At 44.8% G+C, this 8,561-nt stretch overlaps 2 non-coding genes across 2 annotated transcripts; both read left to right on the top strand.

Annotated features, from left to right (window-relative positions):
• Positions 1-671: 671 nt before the first annotated feature.
• On the top strand, positions 672-743 carry TRNAH-GUG (transfer RNA histidin (anticodon GUG)). The gene has a single exon. It is a non-coding gene; the product is annotated as a tRNA-His (tRNA).
• A 7,297-nt stretch (positions 744-8,040) lies between these two features.
• TRNAH-GUG (transfer RNA histidin (anticodon GUG)) lies at positions 8,041-8,112 on the top strand. The gene has a single exon. It is a non-coding gene; the product is annotated as a tRNA-His (tRNA).
• Positions 8,113-8,561: the final 449 nt, after the last annotated feature.

The following is an 8,561-nucleotide window of genomic DNA, read 5'->3' as shown; positions in this document are numbered from 1 at the left end:
CACCTTTCTTCGGTAGCCTACACATTCTTTCTCTGAAATAACCAAATATTCATCCATAGTTACAATGCTATAGGCTGAACCCCGCTTCCGGTTTTTCGAGAGTCCTTCCTGTCGTGCGAGCCTCAGCGTATGTCACGTGGCCTACCTACGACGTCTCTGTTTAGAGCCATTTACCCAATGAGAAATGGTTGCTACCACCCGGAAGTTGTTGTGGTGATCTGGAATAGAAAGAATAGCCACATCCTCAAACAGTTTTCATATGATTTTTCCATTCAGTTTTAATCTGTGCTGTTATTTTTAACTCCAAAATGTAAATCGTTGTAACGTAACAGTATTGTTTACAACCATGCCCAGGCTTGTCATTAGGAAAGGTTGTCCTAATATGCAGACTCGTTTTTATATTGAATTGTAAATCCATTTTCTGTAGTTGGGTGTTTCGCCCGTCTCCTCTTCCTGCCTGTACATATTTGGTTTAGAATAACGATGGCGTGCATACTGTGCTCCAACATGCTGCTGCACTATACTTGATAGTGTTGAAGAAAAAGCAGAGCAGACTGGGCACGTTTTTGTAGGCAGGACAACGCTAAATATACACAGAACCGGCTTTCACAGCAGGAAGTTGAAGCTTATAAACTGTACACCCACAAACAGCGCCAGAGCCCAAGTAGCTCGCCGTGATCGTATAGTGGTTAGTACTCTGCGTTGTGGCCGCAGCAACCTCGGTTCGAATCCGAGTCACGGCATTGCGGGTGGCAATGTCACGGCAGTTGGGCATAATATTTTACCTCTGATTTTTTTTTTTAAACTTACAGTTGAAATGTAGTTGTAATTTTTATTTTCTGAGCCGAGTCGAAAACGTATAAGACGCTAAAGTAACTAAGGTAAATTTAAGGTATACACACTTGGAAACACAAAATGTATATTTTAGCATTTACATTCTTATTTTTCTGACGATTAAATGCAGAGGCGATCACAGAGCAGAGGTTAACTTCCAAAATTTCAACAATGTTTTAGTGCGATTTGTTACAAGCGGATCGCAGCTCTTGTCAATGGCAAGTACTGCTTCGTGTAATTTGTGGTGTTTATTGCTAGCATAGGCGTAATAAAAAATGAAGCTTGTCTTCCTAGGCTTTTATATTTTTCATGTTGAAAAATAATCACCAAGCGACCGATCCTTTTTTAACAATAATTACTGCAGCAAAATAAAACACATGCTCCCTAATTTTACATAAAGGGTATTTTCATAGGTATTTATTGTTTTTTTCTCTGTCTATAGCGCATTTGTAGCTTTTTGTAGACATGACAACTTTTCACTCCAATTTGTTGAACAGATCATATTTTGTGGTTAGAAGTGTGTGATGCTAATAATGGAGTTTGACCAAAGACTTTGTGTTTCACCACTGCGCATATTAGTTGCTCAATGTTCACCAGTACCACAGTGTATGTTTTGTTCAGTTGAGCCACCTATTGGCTTTGACATGGCATTAGCCATTACATTCTGTATTCTGCCTATTGGCTTTGACATGATGTATTCAACTCAGCTGCCTATTGGCTTTGACATGATATTAGACATTACATTTTGTATTCAGCTCAGCTGCCTATTGGCTTTGACATGATATTATACATTGCATTTTGTATTCAGCTCAGCTGCCTATTGGCTTTGACATGATATTAGACATTGCATTTTATATTCAACTCAGCTGCCTATTGGCTTTGACATGACATTAGACATTGCATTTGATATTTAGGTTAGCTGCCTATCGCCTTTAACGTGGAGTTAGACATTACAGTTGAGAATCCAAGCTGTATTTTTCCAAGCTGTGTTTTGCCACAAGATGAACTAAACTGTTTTTCTCACACTAGACTAGACCTGATAAGAGAGGGTACATTGGGTGTTGTTCCTTTCAGCTCGGGCTTGGGAAGAGGAGGAGTCTAAGAGATCTGGCCAGTCTCCAAAGGCTTGCGTAGTCTTCCCAGGTCTGAGAGGAGGGGGCACGCTTTTGTAACGGATGTCTCAGGGCTTCAGAGAATTAGATTCGAATCTGCCTGACTTCGGACTGGAACTTGGCGCCAGTTGCCAGTATCCTGTGTGGGTAGATTATCTCTTTCTCGCAGTTGACTGGAGTCATCAACTTGCAGACCCTAGAAAGATGAAGCTGTAAATAGTTTCTCACACGGTGAAGTATTTGTTTTGCTTTGCATTCAATATCTTATAAATATAACCTGCTGTGTACATTGCAAATATATTTTGTTTTCATTGAAAGTGTGCTTGAAATCTATTAATTCGTCTCTTACGAACTTGTGGGTGGGGAAGAATTAACAAAAATAAAAGTCTTCTTTGAACTCAGAAGTGCATTCTTGATATGTTCTGTAAGCTCTGAAAACGAGATAAGAAGGAAAGCAGAACAAAGGGTGATATATTTGAGTCCATAGTAAGAAAACTAATTAGCATTGGCACCGCGCAGCGATTTCTTATGAAGCCACATCACATGAAGTGAACTGGTCGTGGACTAGGCCCTCCTCCCGGTCCACCCACATACAGAGCCCACTGCATTTGACCTTTGGCCTGCACAACTGGCAGCGCGTCCTAGGCGTGCAATGTAGACACTCTGCATAGGATGGGCCCTTCTGCCATATAGCCTACACCCTAGCCTCTGTACCACCCAAAATGGATGTGCAAAGTCTTTGGCACACAGAACATGCTCTCGGTAGATGGTCTTATCAGTGGCCGACCTTCCATGAGCACTGCGCCCACAGAGCCCAATGCTACAGCCTTTGCCATGTGCCGAGGACAGTGGGCATGTCTTTTGGCCATAGCGGTGCAACCTCCCATAGCTACCGATCAAGCTATGGATAGCTATTGGATGCACAGCTGGCTCATGGTACAGCTGTGGCAAATAAACAGGCCAATCACCCCATCCCCCACCCCCTTCACAACCGCAGAGCCAAATGCGCACACTTTTTTGGTTGTGCACTGTGGGGGTTCCATTTTTTGGGGGGTCCTTTTTTTCAGGTCAAGCACGCGCAAGCGTTTTGACCTGTTGTAATCTATCTGTGGGCTTTTAACCACACCCACCGCATGCCCATCACTATCACTCGTTCATGGGCTTGCCTTTCAAAAATCCTTTGTTATCATTGGTAAATGCTTTACGTATGTCCCTCCTTGTTAGGTTGAGCTTGCAAGCGCTTTGACCTGTTGTAATCTATCTGTGGGCTTTCAAAATAATTTGTTAGCATTGGTAAATGCTTTATGTTTGCCCTTCTTTGGGGTGGTTTTGTTACCACCTTGGACACCGACCCTGTTACATGGATAATTGCCCTTTTGATGATACGTTTGACTGCAGGCAAACTTCTTTTTCCTTTTGTGTCTCTCCTTCGCACTCATGGCGGCCGTGGCACTTTGAATTTGCTCGCTTACGTCAGCCCTGTTACTTTTCATTTTCAATTCATGTGGCAAGAAAAGTCCAGTTAGGAAATTACAACGCTAATAGCTCTAACTCCAGCAAATGCAAGACCCATTGCATTGCAAACATATCTTCGGTTGAATTCATGGATCCAAAAAAGGTGATGAAGAGCCACAGTATCTTATGTTCTTGTGGAATCTGTTGTAAAACTGCATTGAACCTGTGGTTAGAGTGTTTTTTAAAAGCAGGCTCTTCTTTTTGTCGTTTCCCTCACATCCGCCCTAAATTCTGTGACTTTTAACCAAGCCTCTTTGTACCCACTTCCACGCTAATTTTTGGATTCATTAGATCCCCAGAGCTATCCACAAAAAAAACCACATAAAATTAACCCTTTGATGCCCCCAACACATTTTTGCAATGTAAATGTCTTGTAATCTCCTGAAAAGATTTACTCCAAACTACAAAGAGGACCTTTTCCGAGAATAGTTCTCTCTTCATGCCAAATTTAGTATAACTCAATTCAGCAAAATTTGTTCTCGCAGAAATGAAGACTATTTTTTATCCCTCGCGTCCAAATGTTCCCTATCATGGATATGCATGAATGGACATGAAAAACCTAAGCTAAATGCCCTGATTTTATGTCAACACCAGAGGCTCTTATTATGCTTTTTTCTCTTGCTGTTTTAAATAGAAGCATCTGAGAAACCTACAGTTGCCAAAAGGCCTAGAACCAGTAGGCTAATGGGACAAAAAAGTGAAAGCTAAGCCATACATACTATACTCATGATTGACAAAAAGAATCCCTCTTTTCTTGTTCCTAGCAGTTACAATAAGTCTTGTATTCCAGTGCCATATTCAGTTTTCTGCTCTTGTACATGCTTGTTGTTATTTCATAGTGAATATTGTATATTTATTGTGTATAATATTAAGTGTTTAGTTTGCTATTGCTAGCGCGCACGTGCATTACCTCCTCAACACTATTTCTCGTCCCAAAACGTACTTCAACGAGGTGTTTCACCTTTACCCAGGCCCATGTGTCCTAGCCAGATCCAATCAAAAAGTTCCACTTAACCCCTCTCCTCCCTCCTCCCCCTCCTATCCTCCAAGTACCCTATACCAGTATAAGGGCAAGAAGCCCAGTAAACCACCTGTTTTTTTTATGTCTGCTCAGGTCCTGAGCTGTTCCTGTCAGGTAAGCCCTAGGAGGCTGGGCCTCCTGTGGTTGTTTTTTCATTGCCCTATGTGTTGACATGTAGTGCATGGTGCTTGGCACTTTGCTAGGCTTTTAGGGATTGGTGACCTGGATGTGCTTTGGTTTGCTTGGCTTACCTTGATGCCCTTGGTCCTGTGGTTCCTGCCTTCCGTGACTTGGTGTGTGCTCGCACCACACGCTTGCTGGGCTTGTGCACAGTGTTTACTTTGAGCCTCGGCCGTCTCCCTCCTAAGGTACCAATGGGTGCGGTCGGTTCCTGTGCGACAGCCGCCCTGTACTCCCCTGGAGGCTCTGGGCAGGAGCTTCCCTGCTCCTGGCTTCCCTAGAGGGCCGTGACAGGGGCGGAGTTAGAAATGGGGTCTCTAGTTGGCAGTCAGTTTGCACCCTCTCCAAGTAGGCACCCTCGCTCTAGTTAGGATAAGGGAGATACCCACTCAGATAACCCCTGCTCACCCCCTTGGTAGCTTGGCATGAGCAGTCAGGCTTATCTCAGAAGCAATGTGTAAAGCATTTGCAAATAGCACACAGTAATAAGTGAAAACACTACAAAAGGACACCACACCAGTTTTAGAAAAATAGCCAATATTTATCTGTGTAAAACAAGACCAAAACAATAAAAATCCAACATACAGTGTTAAAGATATGAATTTTGCAAGATTTACTCAAAAATAGAGTTCCTTGAAGTCGATAGCTCCACCTGGGGCTATCACTGCGTTGTGATCAATAAAACCAACAGTTCAGGCCAGCCGCAGCGTTGCTTGCCAGCTACGGTGTAGGGAAGACCCACAAACACTACCTTTGGATTTGCAGGGTGTCGTGATTCTTGCAGTGAGCTCCGGAGAGTGGAGTCGCGGTGTTGGTTCCGAAGTCGGTGCAGAAGTCGTCAGGCCCTTGAAGTCACACGCCTTGCGGATCAAACTCCGGGCTGATGAAGTCGGGAGCGCTGGTGTGGATGGCATCGGGGCTGTGGTGCGAAGTGGGACTTTGTGACGTGCAGTGTCCACAGGTGACGTGCAGGCAGCGGCTCGGTGACACTGTCCAGCATCGTCGGTGAGACCAGGGCTGCGGTGTGAAGCAGGGTGGTGCGATGTGCGGTGTCACCAGGTCACAGAGCAGGCAGCGGCATCGTCATTGCTGAAGTGCTGTCGTCAGTAGTCCCAAGCCAGCGGTGTGAGACGGGACGGTGTTTCGGGACCCTCACGAGCTGTGTCCACAGGCCACGGTGTGGGCAGGGATGCCTGGTGACGACACTGGAGTCGATGATGCTGGCGCCAGTGGACCGGACCTGCGGTGCGGGAGGGGTCGATGCTTCGTGTACCTCAAGAGCGGTGTCCACAGGCCACAGTGCAGGCAGCTGTGCTGGTGTCAGAGGGAGCATTGTTGTCCGGGATGCCCGGCTCTGGTGTGAGCAGGCGATGTTTCAGTGCGGGCCCACAGGTCACGGTGCAAGCAGCGGCTAGGTGAAGTCATCCGATTATGGCATTGGTGAGACCAGGGTCGCGGTGCGAAGTGGGGCAGTGCGGCTCTGTGCAGCGTCAGCAGGTCACGGTGCAGGTCAGTGGTGTCACTGCCAGCTTTGCAGTGATTTCTGCTCTTGAACAGCACAGAACACACAGTTCCCAGTGCTGCAGGTCGAGGACACTGAAGTCTTTGGTGTCCCTGAGACTTCTAACAGGAGGCAAGCTCTACTCCAAGCCCTTGGACAACTCTCTCAAGCAGGATACACAGCAAAGTTCACCCTTTGCACACTTTTCAGGCAGAAGCAGAAACTGCAGGCCAGTCCAACAAAGCAACACAGCAAATGGACAGTACTCCTCCTTCAGCTCTTCTCCTGGGCAGAGGTTCTTCTTGATTCCAGAAAGATTCTAAAAGTCTGGGGTTTTGGGCCTTCTTCTTAATTACCCATTCTGCCTTTGAAGTTGGGAAACTTCAAAGCAAAGTCTCAAGTGTTTGCAAGAGCCTTCCTTGTCCAGGCCAGGCCCCAGACACACACCAGGGGGTTAGAGACTGCATTGTGTGAGGGCAGGCATAGTCCTTTCAGGTGCAAGCAACCACTCCTCCCTCCACTCTAGTTCAGATGGCTCATCAAGGTATGCAGGCTATACTCCAGCTCCCTTTGTGTCACTGTCTAGAGGAGAGGTGTGATCAGCCCAACTGTCAAAATGACGTAGATGGGGAATCCACAAACAGGCAGAGTCATAGAATGGTTTAAGCAAGAAAATGCCTACGTTCTAAAAGTGGCATTTTCAAACTCACAATCTAAAAACCAACTTCACTAAAAGATGTATTTTTTAATTGTAAGTTCAGAGATCCCAAACTCCATATTTCTATTTTCCCTCAAAGGGAATCTGTGCTTTAAAGGCAGCCGCTATGTTAACCTATGAGGGAGATAGGCCTTGCGACAGTGAAACCCAAATTTGGCAGTATTTCACTGTTAGGACATGTAAAACACACAAGCACATGTCCTACCTTTAAAATACACTGCACCCTGCCCATGGGGCTACCTAGGACCTATCTTAGGGGTGCCTTACATGTACCAAAAGGGAGGGTTTGGGCCTGGCAAGAGGGTACACTTGTCAGGTCGATTTGGCAGTTTTATAACCTCACACACTGACACTGCAGTAGTAGGTCTGAGCCATGTTTACAGGGCTACTTATGTGGGTGGCACAATCAGTGCTGCAGGCCCACTAGTAGCATTTGATTTAAATGCTCTGGGCACCTCTGGTACAATTTACTAGGGACTTAACAGTAAATCAAATATGCCAATCATGGATAAACCAATCAACAGTACAATTTACTTAGGGAGCACTTTCACTTTACCATTGATTAGCAGTGGTAAAGTGGGCAGAGACAATAAACCAGCAAAAACAGACCAGAAAAAATGGAAGGAAGTCAAAAAGTTTGGAAATAACCCTGAAAAAGGGCCATTCCCAACAGGGGTCTCAGTGCTTTTTGGTGGAACAGATGTGTTTCTGGTCTGCGCTGCATCGACTTTTCTTTCATGGCATTTGTTCAGTGTTCCAAGGACCGCAATGTGCAGGTCTCATGGTTCTGAACCATTCTTTGGCTTGCAGGCGAGTGTCTCTCTCAGCATTCATGGCTGAGTTAATTTCGCATCCCCTTGTGTGGTGGGAGGTCCGGAGGCCTCGTTTCCAGTTGTTGTGGAAACAGGCTTCCTGTTTCCTAGGTGTTTTCTCCACTATGATCCCCGGGCATAGAGTTTCCTGGCTTGGTTTTGCCTCAGGAGGTGCGCAGAGTGTTTTTGCTGTTTTTTATTTAAAAAAAAAAAAAAAGAAAACAGTGATTGTTTTTTCCCGTTTTTGGTGGCAGCACAACACTAAATAGACACAGAACCGACTTTCACAACATGACGTTGAGTCTTATAAATTGTACACACAAACCCTCTCAGAGCCCAAGTAGCTCGCCGTGATCGTATAGTGGTTAGTACTCTGCGTTGTGGCCGCAGCAACCTCGGTTCGAATCCGAGTCACGGCATTGCGGGTGGCAATGTCACGGCAGTTGGGCATAATATTTTACCTCTGATTTTTTTTTAAAACTTACAGTTGAAATGTAGTTGTAATTTTTATTTTCTGAGCCGAGTCGAAAACGTATAAGACGCTAAAGTAACTAAGGTAAATTTAAGGTATACACACTTGGAAACACAAAATGTATATTTTAGCATTTACATTCTTATTTTTCTAACGATTGAAAGCAGAGGCGATCACAGAGAAGAGGTTAACTTCCAAAATTTCAACAATGTTTTAGTGCGATTTGTTACAAGCGGATCGCAGCTCTTGTCAATGGCAAGTACTGCTTCATGTAATTTGTGATGTTTATTGCTAGCATAGGCGTCATAACAAATTAAGCTTTTATATTTTTCATGTTGAAAAATAATCACCAAGCGACTGATCCTTTTTTAACAATAATTAATGCAGCAAAAAAAA

This window comes from Pleurodeles waltl, chromosome 12 (genome assembly GCF_031143425.1).
Source record: "Pleurodeles waltl isolate 20211129_DDA chromosome 12, aPleWal1.hap1.20221129, whole genome shotgun sequence".
Lineage (NCBI taxonomy): Eukaryota > Metazoa > Chordata > Amphibia > Caudata > Salamandridae > Pleurodeles > Pleurodeles waltl.
The sequence above is the reverse complement of the archived record's forward strand: the minus strand, read 5'-3'. Positions and strand labels throughout refer to the sequence as shown.